The sequence below is a fragment of the Schistocerca nitens genome, chromosome 3 (assembly GCF_023898315.1).
Source record: "Schistocerca nitens isolate TAMUIC-IGC-003100 chromosome 3, iqSchNite1.1, whole genome shotgun sequence".
Classification (NCBI taxonomy): domain Eukaryota; kingdom Metazoa; phylum Arthropoda; class Insecta; order Orthoptera; family Acrididae; genus Schistocerca; species Schistocerca nitens.
Genome location: NC_064616.1, coordinates 248,948,220 through 248,966,295, shown reverse-complemented (window position 1 = coordinate 248,966,295; position 18,076 = coordinate 248,948,220). Strand labels below are relative to the sequence as shown.

The window sequence follows — 18,076 nt, the reverse complement described above, 5'->3', positions numbered from 1 at the left end:
GCCAATTGAGGAGCTACTTGACCACCTAGTAGCGGCTCCACGGTCTGGAAAGTCTGCAAAAATGGCCGGTAGGGCGGTGTACTGATCACATGCCCCTCCGTACCGTTTCCGCATGACTCCGCACGGCAGAGGATGAGATGGCGGCCGGTAGACATCCCTTGGGTCCTCACTGCCTGGACGACGAGCTCGTTCGTTATTTCTAGAAAATATGGTAACGCAGCAAATCTCGGCATATATGACTGAAGAAAACACATCGGGAGGGCGAAGATGACGGGTAGGAAACTTCGTGACTGCAAGCGACCCTCTCGCTCGGCTGATATCGCGAGAATGTTTCATGATCTCTAGCAAAATTCGACTGATTTTCCCGCTGGAACTATTTCAAGATATTTCTCTTTATTATTTTCTACGTCACACATTCCTCCTTGTGTGGCATTTTTAACATTTCTTTTTCGCTATAGTGGACTGTAATTCACGGGATACTGTTGTCAGAGTCGGCGTCACATTTCAAAGATCATAGAAATGAAATGAAAAGAAGATAATTTATTACATAGAAAACAGAAATATCGTTGATCGTTTACGGAGTTCATGATTGATGCTCAACGAAGTACGTCTTCGTTTGTAACAAAATTATATCATCATATAAATATTTTTTTAGGGCGAGGGGGGGGGGGGGAGGGGGCAACTCTGTATTTCATTGGTGGTACGCGTGATGTTTTGATATATGTTCGACACCAAAAATTTGTGGGAAATTTTCAGTCAGATTAGCTGATAGTGTTACAACACAATATTGAGAGAGAGATTTGGCTACTGTGTAATGTATTGTACTTTTAGAGCGACACACAGTCGCCTCAAGTAGATAGGACACTGACTCGCGAGGACAGAAACCTCGGAGTGCAGTACCGATGCCACAGCCGCACAGGGTGCAGGTGAGTAATTTGGGGCTTCCCAGACTTGACGGCTCTTTTATGGCGTCGTTTGCTGCGAATCCTTAAACAAAATGGGAGGGTGAGGAAAAAGGTGAAGAGGGTTTAGGGAGAGCAAAGTCGTTAACAGCTGCGAGGTGGGCGTGTCGGCGGTCACCTCTTACTTAGCATGAAAGAGGGCCGGATCGGCCCCCGCCCTCACAGGCCCCTCCGCAACGCCGGATCTTTTTGGCAGTCAGAAAATATATTCAGCATTTTTTACGGTCGAGTTGTTGGAACGTGTGAGGCGAGGGCAGGGCGAGTGTTTGCATGTGTGCGCGCGGGGTCTATTATCGCAGTGCGGTCCGCTGCCAAAAAATTGCCCCAAAGGAGGAGGCGGATAAGGTCGGCACCACCTATTAACATTGATCTGGCCGGCTGTGTACGCTTGGCAGGCTCCTGTGAACTGTGTCCACGTCCGGCTTAAATCACTGCCTGCGGCCCTCGTCACCACTCTTGCGGCGAACGCCATTTTTTTCTTTTTAATTCTTCGCGCTATAGGCGTCGGACACACTGTGACCGTTAGCTGTTCGCCTATATTATTTCCGCTCTCACACGTCTGAGCGTGGCTCCTGTAAAGGGACATTCGGTCGTTCGCTCCAGGAGGCGAACTCTACAGTGTCTTTGGGAGACTAGCCAGCACAGATCCGTGGAACCAATACTATTTGCGCCCTCTGAAACTTTCCGGCCTGATAGCCACGATGTTTATCCTTTCTTGTAATCTTTACAGTGGAACTACACCTATATCTGCACTCCGACAGCCAGCTTAAGGAACCGGCCGTGGTGGCCGAGCGGTTCTAGGCGCTTCAGTCTGGAACCTCGCGACCGCTACGGTCGCAGGTTCGAATCCTGCCTCAGGCATGGATGTGTGTGATGTCCTTAGGTTAGTTAGGTTTAAATAGTTCTAAGTTCTAGGGGACTGATGACCTCAGATGTTAAGTTCCATAGTGCTCAGAGCCATTTGAACCAGCTTAAGGTAGCGGATAATACTTTGTTTACCACTCTCAATTTCCCCCTTTCCTGTTCCAATCGGGAATGGTGGCCGGGAAGCTTCCGTGCTTCATGGCCTTTTCCCGAAGTATTCGAAGGAGGAAGAAATATATTAGTTGGCTCTTTTAGTAACTTACGCTCTCGGATTTGTAATAGCAAGACCATGTCGTGAAGTTTCCGCGCTTACTAGGCTAACGAAATGCCCTGCTCTTCTTTGTAGTTTCTCATTTTCCTCTAACACACATGTCTAGTAAGAATCTCACACCAACGAACAAAGCATCGTACAAAAGATGGTTTTGTAAGATACCTTCTTCATGGGTGGACTACATTTCTTGAGAAACCTTCCAAGATACTTTCAGCTAAAGAAAAGTTCATTTACGCACCTACACTTTAGTACATATTCATCGTGTAGTGGAGACAGTCTAACACAAAACACGCAATAAAGATGAAACAAGTACATCTCACATCGCGAGTTAGCAGAACTGCATTCTCTAGTGGATTTTTGTCAGGTCTTATCAGTCTGAACAGTCTGTAAAAATCCCGCCTGGTTTCCGTTTATTTTTCTTCAGAGCAACCGCGGCTTGTATCATTGTTACCAAAAACTTCCAGCGTCCGTGCTAATCAGTTTTATTTGAAGCTTAAGAATCTGGATGATTCTTACTTGAATGCAAACACAAATTTATATTAGCCATATCGATTTAACAGCCAATGAAATTCAACTGTAATCATCTTTTGACAAAATGAAGCGTAGACAATATTGTGAGCCATACTAAGATTAATTCACACCCTAGATGAGCTTTAATCAGGTTCATTAACGCGAGAGTGCTACTAACTGTTTACTAACTAGGCAGCAACCGCACTCACTCTCTGCCTGTTGACTTGCTGCGGCCCATACCGAGAGCAGCAAGTATTATTGTACTCTAAAATAGGACCTATTTTTCAGCACTTACGAATTTCGCTTGCGCGTTGGTATTGCGTAATATTATGTCTATAGTAGCAAAGAAATAAAGAAAGCAATAAGTAAATATTATTGTGGGCGCAGTAGCGAATTTGGTTTTTTTTTTTTTTCGCCATTTGTATTAGGTACTGATTTTGTCTGCTTGTCGAACATTTTCCGTTATGACCCCACTCACGGGTGTTTCTCTGGTACCAGTAGCTGTTAGTCGTGAGATTACATTTTACGTCGCTCCCACCGCACTCGAAATAATGGTGGCACTGTGACTCGACTCGAATTGGCTGACTACCCTTAGTCGATACAATGGCACAAATGACACCTTAAAACAATCTTCCAATTTGTTTATTTACTATACTCAGCACTGTTGTACTACAGTTCATTACTTCGGCCCTCGACAGTCTTCTGGTTCCAACGGAGGTGACGTACGGGGTGGCACATTGGACACACATTCAGAAGGCAGCAGAGCCCATACCCACGTCTAAACATTGTGATTTATCATTCCCGTGGTTTCGCTGAATGTGATTAAGACGAAGGTCAAAATGGTTCCTTTGAAAAGAACGTCGCCAGTTTCTGTCCCTAGCCTTCCCTTGTACTTGCTGTGCTCTTTGGCTAATGACCTCGCCGTCGACGGGAGGTTCCTTCAGTGTCGTGCAAGCACAGTCTACAACCAGACTGCAGCAGATTCTTGCTTATTACTCAGACTGAATAACGCTGTTGGAATACCGCTAGAACATACTGCCCGTTTTTACCCTCAATCCCCAACTCCATGCAGATACATTTTGTAATGTAAGAAGGGTTGCGGAGAATGCTTTTTCCCAGATATTTTCAAGCAGCATATTACACGAAAATTTTCACACAACACGTCACCTATCGATGTATCTGGTATCAACATAATCCCTCATATTTTAATCAATTCTTCAACGCTGAGTACGAGACACAATTGCTCTAAAGATTCTCTAATTCATTTCTTGTCCTATGTGCGCGTAGAAGGTGATCTCTTGTTGCCCCGTGAAGACAGTTATTCGGAATTTTAAAAGAACAGTTTTAAGCGAACGGCGATGCTTTGCTTGTAGCGCCTGTGATTCTAAAGTTTACGTACTGAGCAAACGTATGCACTATAGCTCATGTTGCTTTCCTCTGAGCCGTTGCAACCTAAAGAGATTTCTCGACTTGATTGGGATCCCAGACAGGTGGGAAACAGTCGAGGTTTGTTCTCACATTTGCGTAGCACCCTGAACCTTTCACACATTTGAAAATAAACCTCACTCACTCTAACTCCATTTTTCCAGCCATCTTATAACACTTAAAGCGTGCATATAGGGATAATAGGTGAATCTTGAACACTCCTTGTTTTGTGCCATGTTAGGAGACACGCATGCAGCAGTAGTGTGATTTTAATTCCCATTCAGCGAATGTTATTTTATTTTTCTGTAATTTATATAAAAAATCTTCACGTAAACGGCTTTAACAAGAGTGCGACCAATTTACTGCTCCATCTTGCCCAACATAGCTAGCGCTCCGTCTCTGCTGACCTCAGTGTTGACAAGAGTCTAACCTCTAATCTTCCTTTCTTCTAGTAATTTATTCCGGATGCTGTACTTCAACGAAAAAAAAGGTTTGTCTTCCTGCACACATTGCGCTGCATCTCTTTAGATTTAGTCAGTAGTTGGTCAGTTCACTTTTATGCAAGTCTTCCTAAAGGTCACTTCTATTCTCAACCTTCCCATCCGATCGGCGAATCGGTGCTGTCTGCAAATTTGCGTTCGCTCTTTCCTTTCCTTTCTTTATATTTTTATTCTTTGGCAATTACGTCGTTGTTAAGATTGAAGCTGAAGTTCGAGCAACAGCCCAGCTGACTGGCGAAATAATACGAGGCTATTCGGAAAGTAAAGGCTGATCGGGTGCGAAATGGAAACCATAGTGAAAATCCAATGCAGTTTTGCACAGTCGTGTTGGACAGTGTCTCTAGTATGCCCGTCGATCACGTCACGTCGCTCTTTTCAGTTCTGAGCGTACAACGAGCACGTAAATATGCCTAGAAAATAGTGTCTCCCGCCAAGTATAAAGACCTGGTGAGAGATGTCGCCAGGTGTCATGCAGCCCACACATCATAACTTTCATACCTTTCCTTCTTGATGACAATTCTCGGCGCACTCTGCAGGAGCAATGAAAATGCTCCTGCAGCGTTTTCAGTGTGTTATCACCCACAATACAGCCCGTAATTGGCTCCCCTGCTCGCATTAACCAATGGCTATGAAGACAATTTTTTGGCACAGACAGCGAGCTCTAGACCAGTGCAGAGAATTGGCGGAAAGCACTGGAGGCTGCCTTTATAAAGAGGGTATATATTGTACAGTGCTGCGACAAATGTCTAAATCAGAGTGGTGACAATGTGGAGAAGTAGTTGGAAGGTGTATAACTGTTGAAAATAAAACATTTTTGATTTTCACAGAGGTTACCATTTCGCGACGGATCGGACCTTACTTTCCGAATAGCCCTCGTATGTTGTGGCCATTTTTGGTTATCTCGTCTGGCATTTGTTTCCAGTGGTTTAAGTCAACTACGATTACCTAAATCTCTTTACCCAGACCCGAATCTATAACGCATTCATCTCTATACGAATCAATATTCTTGGCCACAGACCCATCCAACTAACTTCTCTATTCATTGATAAGTATAGCTCACCGAACATAGCCACGAGACCACAGTTATTATAGTGGCAATGCGATCAAGAGTTCTTATATTTTTCTTTTCCTGTGGTGCAGATAAAGAACTAAACACATTAGAAGTGTCTCAGACTTTTTTTTCCTTTTGTCGAGTGTTCCGTATCTCGTAGCCTGCGCACGAAATGGACGTATAAATAGTGGCGTTTTAGCGCATCTGCAGTTTATGGAGTGGCCGGCTATTGTATTCACGGGCGGCGAGATGAGCTGCAGCGGGCGCGGAGAAACGCTCATAACGCGACGTAATACTGCTGCCTGTGAGCTTTTAAATGGGTCAATCCGTTGCAGAGCGGGTCGCACCACAGCGCTACAATGGCACATCCTACACTCTGGTAACTCGTGCTTCAAATTATAAATTATCGCGCCACGACACAAGCAGCAGCTTGCCTTCGAATTGCCTTTTCGAGTCTGCAGGAACGGGGACCGCTGCCAACGGCAAATGAGAATACAGAGGCCACGAAGTCGGCTCCCACATCTTGTTATTAGATTGAACCAGTGGGAGATTCTGTATCTGCCTGCCTGTCTCTTGCGTGTATGACACTGAATGAATGTCGAAGCATTGTCGCCAGTGTCTCATATGAAGATAAAAATATTTTAATCGTCCTTTGTTTAGGAACTTTCTAAGCAGATCGAGCGAGATTACGTAAGAAATTAATCGATCCTATATTTGAATGAGGTGACAAGGAGACGGTAAAGAAATGGATACCAGATAAGACTTATAAAATATAAATCACAATAAATGAAACGGCGTGAGCGACGACGCAGGCAGCTTTTCGTCCCCATAGTCTAAACCAACATAATATTTGTTTTTGGAGGGAGTCTGCCTTGAGCAAAATATAATTTTATTTCTTCTTTAATTTCGCAGGCATGTTTCCCTGAAGTTTCAGCATCATCACTGCGCTTTTATTTTCTTGCTGTTAAACAGGAAAAATGCTCTTTACTGCTTGTACACACATAAATTTGAGTTTTTAAGACAGTATTTACAAATTTGAAGAGAAAACAAAGTTTCGTATCTATGCCTTGTTACCACATCGAGCGGTTATCCTGGATTTTTTATATTTTTACTGCATCTGTCTTCTTTCACAGTCTGTCATCTGCAACCATATAGAACTTACCGTAGAAAAGTTATTTACTTCGAAATTTTACGACTGGGACTATTATCGTTAGGCCTGACATTATGTGATTCTGCGTGGAAGATTGTGTGTGTGTGTGTGTGTGTGTGTGTGTGTGTGTGTGTGTGTGTGTTCAGTACGTTTCACCTACTTTTTCTGGTTTCCCCACAGGTGTTAAAAGCATGTATTAGTGTTGTATATACCTGCTTTGGGCTGATTTTTCCAGATGTGATGTGTTTGTACGATAATGTGCTGCATTCCTACAAAACGTTAATTTTGTATCATTTGTATCATGTTAAGCAAATGTGTAGAGCTGTGTATTTGTCCTCGTAGCCCGTCCAGTTAGCCGTGTTCTAACGCACTGCTTTCCGGGCGGGAAGGTGTGCCGGTTCCCGGCACGAATCCGCCCGACGGATTAGTGTCGAGGTCCGGTGTGCCGGTCAGTCTGTGGATGGTTTTTGAGCCGGTTTTTCATCTGCCTCGGCGAATACGGGCTGGTTCCCCTTATTCCGCCTCAGTTACACTATGTCAGCGATTGCTGCGCATACACTTCCTCCCCGTACACCATAATTACTCTACCACGCCAACATTGGGGCTACACTCGTCTGTTGTGATACGTTCTCGGGGGATCCGCTGTCGAATCATCAGTTGGCTACCAAGATGACTTGTTCATACGATAACATACGGGTATGAGTCGCTGTAGAAAATATATATATTACCTAAAAGGTTCTGGCACTGCAGTCCGGAACCGCGGGACTGCTGCGGTCGCAGGTTCGAATTCTGCCTCGGGCATGGGTGTGTGTGATGTCCTTAGGTTAGTTAGGTTTAAGTAGTTCTAAGTTATAGGGGACTTATGACCTAAGATGTTGAGTCCCATAGTGCTCAGAGCCATTTGAACCATTTTCATTACCTAAAATTTTTCAATCTGTTCAACCATTTACTCGGAAGTGGTTGTGTAACACCTAGACAACGTAACAGAAGGAAACAAGTGACGACAGAAGAGGGGGAAATTAATGTTCTTACTGCTTCCGCTGTTCAAAAAAATGGCTCTGAGCACTATGGAACTCAACTTCTGAGGTCATTAGTCCCCTAGAACTTAGAACTAGTTAAACCTAACTAACCTAAGGACATCACAAACATCCATGCCCGAGGCAGGATTCGAACCTGCGACCGTAGCGGTCTTGCGGTTACAGACTGCAGCGCCTTTAACCGCACGGCCACTTCGGCCGGCGCTTCCGCTGTTGATGACCACTTTAGCTCCAGCGCAATCGCACGTGGAAGTGGCATGAGTTAGTTAAGTGTCCTAGGCATTCTCCAGCGACATAGGTTCCATCCCTATCACATCACTCTCCATCAACAGCATGGAAAGGTTTATTAGACACGCGTTAACATCTGTACATCTTCAAGATGTATCATATATCTTGTTTAGTGATGAAGTCACATTTACCAATAATGGCCAGTTAAACCACCGAAACATGTTCTTTTGGTCTCTTGGCAATCCCCGTTGGCTTCTTCAGGTGGTACTTCAGCGTCCATGGGGTGTAAACGTGTGGTTTGGGAGAGTGAACCACTAGCTCATAAGCCCGGATTTCATAGACGGAATATTGAACATGCATAAGTATAGCAGGCTCCTAACAGACCATCTTCTCGGATGCTATAAAACGTTCCTGTGCAGACTAGGAGAAACCTGTGGCACCAATATAATGGCTGTCCAGACTGTAGTGCAGGAAATACTACAGAATGTCTTCACGAGTTGCTTCCAGATCGTTGGATTGGATGCAAAGGACCTGTACGTTGGCCGGCCAATTCACCCGATTTGACGCCAGTAGACTTTTTTCTGTGGGGAAAGATGAAAGACGATGTCTTCAAGGACATACTAACTACAGCCGATGATATGCAACAACGTATTACCGCAGCCTGCTCAGACATCTCAGCTGAAATCTAACACGTGCGCAACAGACCTTCCATAACAGACTGGAAGCGTGTATTACCGCTGCCGGTGATCATTTTGAAAACAACTTGTGATGGTCAATTGTTTCATTACTGGTCAGAATGCACATAACTAATGTATGCACTTGCGTTCATATTTAGCGTGTGCTACCACGGGTATTGTACAAGTGTCGCTGTGGGAACGTTTTAAAATAAGATACCTCGTAAACGACTCGTACTAGAAACCTTCCATAAACACCAATGGCACTGTAATTTACCCTACTTTTAGTTTGCTAATGTCAACCGTTATTGTTCCATTTAAAAAAGTGTATCTTTCCACAGAAAATACACTTTCTAAGTATTATTGCAATCTGTTTATTGGCTAACAATACGAGCCCCTGACTACCAATCCATTATGTGAAAACCGCACATCAATAACACTTTCCACTTCCGCAATATTTTCGGTGCAAATTTTACTTGATACGCCCTGTATAATAGTAATGTCACACAACATGCAGTCGTACTGACGAAGACTGCCTGCAACATTAATTGGAACTTTGATCTACAGTTTACGTGGTTAGAGTCTAACACGTCCCGCTTTAATTATGTCGAATCTAACTGTCATATAGGTTAACGGTCGACTGCTTTGCAAGTAGCAGCATTACTGACTTAGAAGATAGTGTTTTATTATTTTCTTCTACACTTTAGTGGAAAATACGTGGACAGACTCAGCTGAAACGCATATGACACTTCTTTCTCTAGAAGCTCGAGGAACGACGCGTTTAATATGCAAGTACAGGCCGCGGTAATCGAAAACTCTATTACTCAACTCTGCGTAACATCAATCTAAATGTGAATCAAGTGAGGTGACGGAGTAGGTACGAAACTGGACTCTGATTCAAGAGGACCCTAGTTCAAATCTCCTTACGGGCAACATTAAATAGGTTTTTTGTGGTATGGTAAATCACTTGACGCACAGGCAGGTTCCATCTACAGACAATAGCCGATTTGCTTCCACATCTTCACGTAAATTAGCTACTACTCCGTCTCTGAAGAATATTACGTCATCTTGACATAGCTGTGCAACCTCCAATGTTCCCGTAAAAGTAGCACTTTGTGGATTCTGAATGTCAGTATAATGCACTTAGGAATCTCTTAGTATGAATCAAAAAGAAAGAATTCGAATTAAAAAAATTATTTTATTTAGAAGTAAAAACAACTGATGTAACAAAGACTTTACATTCTAGATCTGTGCCGTGCCATTAACGAGAAAGTCACTCGAAAGGACAGGTACTAGGACTTCTGAACAGATTTATTCAAAAGATCAGAAATTGTTTCGCAAGTTTTATAAACATCTACGAGTTGTGTAGCTGAAAGAATCATTAACAGCCACACTTAATTTACTTAAATAAGGTCTGGTACTGTTATTTTCACATTTTCCGTTGTTTCACATTTGCACTCAACTATAACTTAGCATTTCTGCTCCCCGATGACGGACGCAGTACTGTAATAGTGAGAAAGCTATATTCCTAAACAGCTAAAATGGAGCACGGTCTCAATTCTAAGTTACCGACATAATGATTTCTAGGGACAACAACAATTTGATTTTCAATATTGCACATTATTAGTGACTGGATTGAAAAATTTAAAATGCAATTACAGTCTACTCGTTAATATATTACGTTAAAGGCTTAACACAATAAGCCAAATATTAAAGATAGAAACTATATATACACTACTGGTCATTAAAATTGCTACACCACGAAGATGACGTGCTACAGACGCGAAATTTAACCGACAGGAAGAAGATGCTGTGATATGCAAATTATTAGCTTTTCAGAGCATTCACACAAGGTTGGAGCTGGTGGCGACACCTACAACGTGCTGACGAAAGTTTCCAACCGATTTCTCATACACAAACAGCACTTGACCGGCGTTGCCTGGTGAAACGTTGTTGTGATGCCTCGTGTAAGGAGGAGAAATGCGGGGGGTTGGGGTTGGGTTGTTTGGGGCGAGGAGACCAGACAGCGAGGTCATCGGTGTCATCGGATTAGGGAAGGACGGGGGAGGAAGTCGGCCGTGCCGTTTCAAAGGAACTATCCAGGCATTTGCCTAGAGCGATTTAGGGAAATCACGGAAAACCTAAAACAGGATGGCCGGACGCGGGATTGAACCGTCGTCCTCGGAGATATGCGTACCATCACGTTTCCGACTTTGATAAAGGTCGGATTGTAGCCTATCGCGATTGCGGTTTATCGTAACGCGTCGTTGCTGCTCGCGTTGGTCGAGATCCAATGACTGTTTGCAGAATATGGAATCGGTGGCTTCAGGAGGGTAATACGGAACGCCTTGCTGGATCCCAACGGCCTCGTATCACTAGCAGTCGAGATGACAGGCATCTTATCCGTATGGCTGTAACGGATCGTGCAGCCACGTCTCGATCGCAGAGTCAGCAGATGGGGACGTTTGCAAGACAACAACCATCTGCACGAACAGTTCGACGACGTTTGCAGTAACATGGACTATCAGCTCGGAGTCCATGGCTGCGGTTACCCTTGACGCTGCATCACAGACAGGAGCGCCTGCGATGGTGTACTCAACGACGAACCTGGGTGCACGAATGGCAAAACGTAATTTCTTCGGATGTATCCAGGTTCTGTTTACAGCATCACGATGGTCGCATCCGTGTTTGGCGACACTGCGGTGAACGCACATTGGAAGCGTGTATTCGTCATCGCCATACTGGCGTATCACCCGGCGTGATGGTATGGGGTACCATTGGTTACACGTCTCGGTCACCTCTTGTTCGCATTGACGGCACTTTGAACACAGTGGACGCTACATTTCAGATGTGTTACGACCCGTGGTTCTACTCTTCATTCGAGCCCTGCAAAACCCTACATTTCAGCAGGATAATGCACGACCGCATGTTGCAGGTCCTGTACGGGTCTTTCTGGATACAGAAAATGTTCGACTGCTGCCCTGGCCAGCACATTCTCCAGATCTCTCACCAATTGAAAACGTCTAGTCAATGGTGGCCGAGCAACTGGCTCGTCACAATATGCCAGTCACTACTCTTGATGAACTGTGGTATCGTGTTGAAGCTGCATGGGCAGCTGTACCTGTACGCGCCATCCAAGCTCTGTTTGACTAAATGCTCAGGCGTATCAAGGCTGTTATTACTGCCAGAGGTGGTTGTTCTGGGTACTGATTTCTCAGGATCTATGCACCCAAATTGCGTGAAAATGTAATGACATGTCAGTCCTAGTATAATATATTTGTCCAATGAATACCCGTTTATCATCTGCATTTCTTCTTGGTGTAGCAATTTTAACGGCCAGTAGTGTATATTACTAAACAGCTAAAATGGAGCACGGTCTCAATTGCAGTTTTCCTACCTAACGACTTCTAGGGGCAACAAGAATTTGATTTTCAATATTTCATATTATTATTGACTGAATTTAAAAATTTAAAATGCAATCAGAATCTACTCGTTAATAGGTATAATCTTACGTTAAAGGCTTAACACAATAAGTCAAATATTAATATATATAGTATGTCTTGAGGGAGCGTAACTCACTGCATGGAAATTACCCAGATTATATTGATCCAGTATTGAGAATGAGAGCACTGGGAGATTTCCAACAAGCCTTATACAGAATCTCAAACCGTTTCCAAATTTTTCACCCTGACACCCTCGCAAAATAAAGAAAGGAAAAAGTTTATCGCTTACTACATTTTCTCTGTTCATGTAGTAAAACTTCATCTTCAGGAATCAAGTTTTATTTTATTACTTCTTTACTACTAACACCATTGGCGACATTTTGCAGACAGTATCCACATATACAGCTGAATATACTTACAAAATTATATCATTTACGACACATAGTTCAAGAGATACGGCGTCATATAAACATTGAGATGCGTGGAAAACTAGCATTTCTTAAAACGGAGAGCGAACTACCAAGATTATACTCAACCAGTGTTTCATAATGTGAGAACTAAGAGAGTTGCAACAAACTTTATACATGCTGTCTAAACATGGGAGTTCGATTCTTTAAGGAATCGGTGTTGGGCACACAGAGTAAATATACCTATGTCGCAGTTACGTGACGACGAAGTACATTCTTGGTTGTGATCTTTCGGGGATAACGATGATGATGATGATGATGATGTTTGGTTTGTGGGTCACTCAACTGCGCGGTCATCAGCGCCTGTACAAAGTCCCAATTATTACGCAGTCCAAATTTTTTACACAATCCAATCTAGCCACTGTCACAAATGATGATGATTATGATGACGAAATGATGAGGATAACACAAACACCCAGTCCCCGGGCAGAGAAAATCCCCAACCCGGCCGGGAATCGAATCCAGGACCCCGTTCAAAAAAATGGTTCAAATGGCTCTGAGCACTATGGGACTCAACTGCTGTGGTCATAAGTCCCCTAGAACTTAGAACTACTTAAACCTAACTAACCTAATGACATCACACACATCCATGCCCGATACAGGATTCGAACCTGCGACCGTAGCGGTCGCGCGGTTCCAGACTGTATCGCCTAGAACCGCTCAGCCATCTCGGCCGTCCAACGTAATAAATGCATGCGCTGATTAGCTCTCAGGTGCGTTAAAGCAGTTTCGGCGCATAATAAGAACGTGAATGAAATGGTCAGCCGTGAAAGCCTCAAAATCAGGCAACATCACAGAGAAAACTGGAATCTGACGTACTAGACGGCAAGAGTCCCCTTTGTAACCGATTTTTTACGCCCCTCTAGACGAAACCTGGAATTGCTCCAAGTTGCTCCTCGTGTACTCTGCGCACAAACACATGTAAAACAGTTTACGTTCGACAAAATTTACGGGTACAGCACGTGTAGCAACAGCGCAACTGTCCTCTGCTTAATAAGACTGAGTTAATCCGTTTCTACTGGTCTGCCTGCCGACACGCCGCTAAAGCCCGAGGAAAAGAGAACGGGTGCCGACATGCCGCTAAAGCACAAGTAAAAGAGAATGGTTATGATCTGTGTCAGTTATTTAAATGTTTTTCTTCACTGACACCATTGTGAAATACACAGCCTGAAAAAAAATGTGAAGCACGCAGAAGACATGGCAAGATGCTAATGTAACTTAGTACCCGTGCGTAACAACGGTGGATATGTCAATGATTGGAGTTGCGATTTTGTACATATTCTGTCACATGTAGAACGGCCATCAGAATGTTGATCGTAGTTAGAGTTCTCACAGGCTTGGCAGGGTATATAAAGGGCACGAGCAGCGTCAGATGTTGAATGATCACTGTGAACGTCGCGGAGATGACGCGTACTCGTGTGAGACAGCGTTATCAACACCTGAAAGGTGAAACGGGCCTCATTGAACTCCATTTGGCCAACTGGTCGAATCGTGTAGTACCCATATCTGTGGGCCATTCATACGTGGTAGAGACTCGGTGGTGGACTGCGTCAGAATGTAAGGCCAGGCATACTCGTCGCCACGGTTCCGATCATCCACGGTTGACCACCACAAGGGAGGATTGCCGTATTGTGCACCAAGCACGTTATAAACCCTTCATATCTGCACATGCCCTCCGAGAACAAGTAATGGACGCCCTGCGACATACTCTCAGTCCGCACCAGTTTTTTAAGGAAGTGCCGCCCTACGCGTATGTTGCCGTCAACACAACACAAAATATGGCTGCGTTTGGAACGATGCCGTAACCAGAAAACGAGGACTGCTTATAATGGCGTCGCATGATGTTCAGTGATGAACCACAGTTCTACACTACCTCGGGTGACCATTGTCGGCGGATATGGCGGCTACCTGGGAGAAACCCCATTCTTCCAATGTTGTGGAGAGGCACAGCGGAGTTACCCCTGCAGTCATGGTATCGGGAGCTATCGGGTATAGCTTCAGGACACCGCTGGTAGTGATTGAAGGATCTCTGACCGCACATCGGTCAGTCACAGACATCCCGCGCCCTCACGTGTTACCTGTGGTGCGACAGTATCGTAGTGCCGCTTTTCAATAGGAAAAGGCACATCCACACACGTCACGAGTCTCTGTGAACAGATTGCGTGATGTTGTCGTTTTCCAGTGCCTCACATCTGTCCCCGATAGAACGTGTTGGAGCAACTCGGACGTTAAAACAGTTGTGGGCCAGCGTGCCTCAGTAGGGCATACTACGGTCTTATGAGACCCATCCCAATCAAATCAGAGTATGCATCCACGCCAGAGGGAGTACAACGTCATACTGATAAGTGGGCTCATACTACCAAATTCTTTGTAAATATGACTTGGTTTTTCGTAATCACTGAAATAACATCACTTTTCCTCTCAACCCCTGACGTTTCATTCATTTCCTCCTCCCTTTCTGAGTGCTTCACTTGTTTGTCAGCCTGTGTAAAATATACTACACATTAAAAACGTGATTTTAATTTGATGATGATGATGTGGTCTCATACTCCGAGGAGCGTAGGGGACGATGCGGGAGACCCGCACCGCTGTACTAGGCAAGGTCCTAGTGGAGGTGGTTTGCCATCGCCTTCCTCCAACCGTAATGGGGATGAATGATGATGATGATGAAGACGACACAACAACACCCAGACATCACGAGGCGGGAAAAATCCCTGACCCTGCCGGGAATCGCACCCGGGTCCCCGTGCGCGCGAAGTGAGAACGCTACCGCAAGACCACGAGCTGCGGACGATTTTAATTTAAAGGGAATAAAAACAATTATACAGTGTGATTTTTTTTCACCGTGTAAAAACTCTAGAGACTGATCGATGAGAGGATACGAAACAAAAAAGGTCAAATAAACTTATGTCCGGAAATGCTTGGTTTCCACGCTGGAGACCATTCAATGTTTGCAACAGTGTCTCGCCGTTTGTCTGAGACAGGGACCTTTCAGGAAGCAGGAAATCATCAAGGACGTACTCGAAATGTTCGGACACCAGACTTGGAGGAAAATGTGATTAACACTGTGGAAGACGACCGCCGTGTCAGTATCAGGCAGTTGGCCCACCAGTTCACGGTAAGCCAGAGGACCGTGTGGCACATTCTCCATGGCAATTGTTACTGCCCTTATCACTTACAGCGTGTAGAGGGCTTACTAGCGACATACTTTCCACATCGAGAGCAGTTTTGTCACTGGTTTCTTCACCAGGCAACCACGATTCCGGGATTTGTGTCATGTCACGAGCAGCCCACCCTCCAGTACAAAAGGAGACATGGAGTTTTGTGTGCTGGCCGGGGTGGCCGATCGGTCCTAGGCGCTACAGTCTGGAACCGGGCGACCGCTACGGTCGCAGGTTCGAATCCTGCCTCGGGCATTGATGTTTGTGATGTCCTTAGGTTAGTTAGGTTTAATTAGTTCTAAGTTCTAGGGGACTGATGACCTCAGAAGTTAAGTCCCATAGTGCTCAGAGCCATTTGAACCATTTGAGTTTTGTGCTGTCAGCAGAGATGCAGTAACAACAGAATGGGTCGGTCAGGAGAGCTTATTAACTTTCAACCATTCTAAAGCTACCAAATCGACCGTTGGTGATGGGACTGTAAAATGGAAACGCGAAGGAAGAACCACAACTAAACCAAGATAAGGCAGACCTCATGTACTGACGGACAGGGAGCGCCAAGCATTGCTAGGATGGTTGTAAAAGCACATGAAATCAGCGGAAGGAATCACTCTTTAGTTTAGAAGTTCTACGAGCAGTCCAGCTAGCACAATGAGTGTGCTTAGGGACTAAAAAGAATGGCGTACAATGCTCAAATAGCCTCTTCATAAGCCACGCATTTCTGCAGTCAATGTTAAGCGATGCCTGAGGCTATGTAAAGAGTGACGCCGCGGACAGTGGATGAGTGGAAATAAGTAATGTGAAGTGATGAATCACACTACGTCCTGTGGTAATACAATGGAAGGGTTTGTGTTCGGCGAATTTTTGAATAACATTGCTTGCTATCATGTTTACTGCCAACAGAGGAGGTTATTTTACGGTATGGGTGTGGTTTTCGTGGTTATCGTGTGGTCCCCTTATTGTGTGATATAACGCTAAATCCGGAAAGATACGAACACATTTTACAGTATTGTGCACTTCATACAGCAAAGGAACAGTTCGGGGACGATGAGTGCTTGTATCAGCATGACAATGCTTCCTGTCGTAAAGCAGCATCTGTGACGCAATGGTGTGTAGACAACAGCATTACTTAATGGACTGGCTCGTGCAGAGTCCCGACCTGAAGCCTGTGGAACACCTTTGAGGAGAGTTAGAAAGTCGACTTCGCTCCGGACCGCAGCGTCTAACATCGCTATCTTCTTTCTGACCAAGGGTAATACACTATCCGTTTCGGTACATATCCCTGCTTCGTACTGAAAATACGACAACGCACCACAGTCACTTGTGAACGTGGAGCAATTGGCACCCTAGACCACATCGTCTGGGACTGTGCCATTATACATGTTACAGACCAGGATAGGAACGTCTTTGGCAATAAAACAGTCTATAACATTATAATTAATGAAGAGCTATGGCACAAGGTGAACTCGCTGACAGCCGAAATATCAGATTATGAGCGGCAAACCTACATGGCCGACAGACATCCTAGGAGAGGTCAGACATCGTGGGAAAGAGACGCAGCACGGCAGAACAACTAACTGCAAAACCATTCCCAAAGCAGCGAGGAGATGAAGTGGTGGAGTATCAGAAACGGTTTCCTGAGACTCTGACAGCCATCTCCCAATCCTTACACCTCGGGTGGAACAGCAGCGCACTCCCGTGAAACCTGACTTGTGCCTCAGCGCGCCAGGGGCTAACTATCAAGACAAATTAAAAAAGTTTCCTTCGTACTGATACTAAGTACTACATTACTGTAGTGTAGTGCGGTATGCAGTAGTGTTGTACAGAAGTGTGGTCCAAAATTACAAACTGCAAAATTGCTAATGTAGCAACGAAGCATAGTACAGTAGACCAGTAGCATGTACCTTATGGATTCCGGGTGAACTTTTATCTTTGCGTCTTATTGTCAAAGGATAGCACGTAGATTTTTAATTATTATTTTTTATGTAGGTGTTTTGTGCAGACTTTCCCCCTTAATGGTTAGGTTAGGTTAGTGTTGTTTAACGTCCCGTCGACAACGAGGTCATTAGAGACGGAGAACACCGAGCGAGGTGGCGCAGTGGTTAGACACTGGACTCGCATTCGGGAGGACGACGGTTCAATCCCGCGTCCGGCCATCCTGATTTAGGTTTTCCGTGATTTCCCTGAATCACTCCAGGCAAATGCCGGGATGGTTCCTCTGAAAGGGCACGGCCGACTTCCCTCCCCATCCTTCCCTAATCCGATGAGACCGATGACCACGCTGTCTGGTCTCCTTCCCCAAACCATCCAGCCAAGAGACGGAGCACAAGCTCGGG

At 44.8% G+C, this 18,076-nt stretch overlaps 1 protein-coding gene across 8 annotated transcripts in view; it reads left to right on the top strand.

Annotated features, from left to right (window-relative positions):
* The window catches only part of LOC126248210 (nuclear factor 1 X-type), a 601,762-nt gene that overhangs the window by 234,064 nt on the left and 349,622 nt on the right, over positions 1-18,076 (top strand). The window lies entirely within an intron of this gene.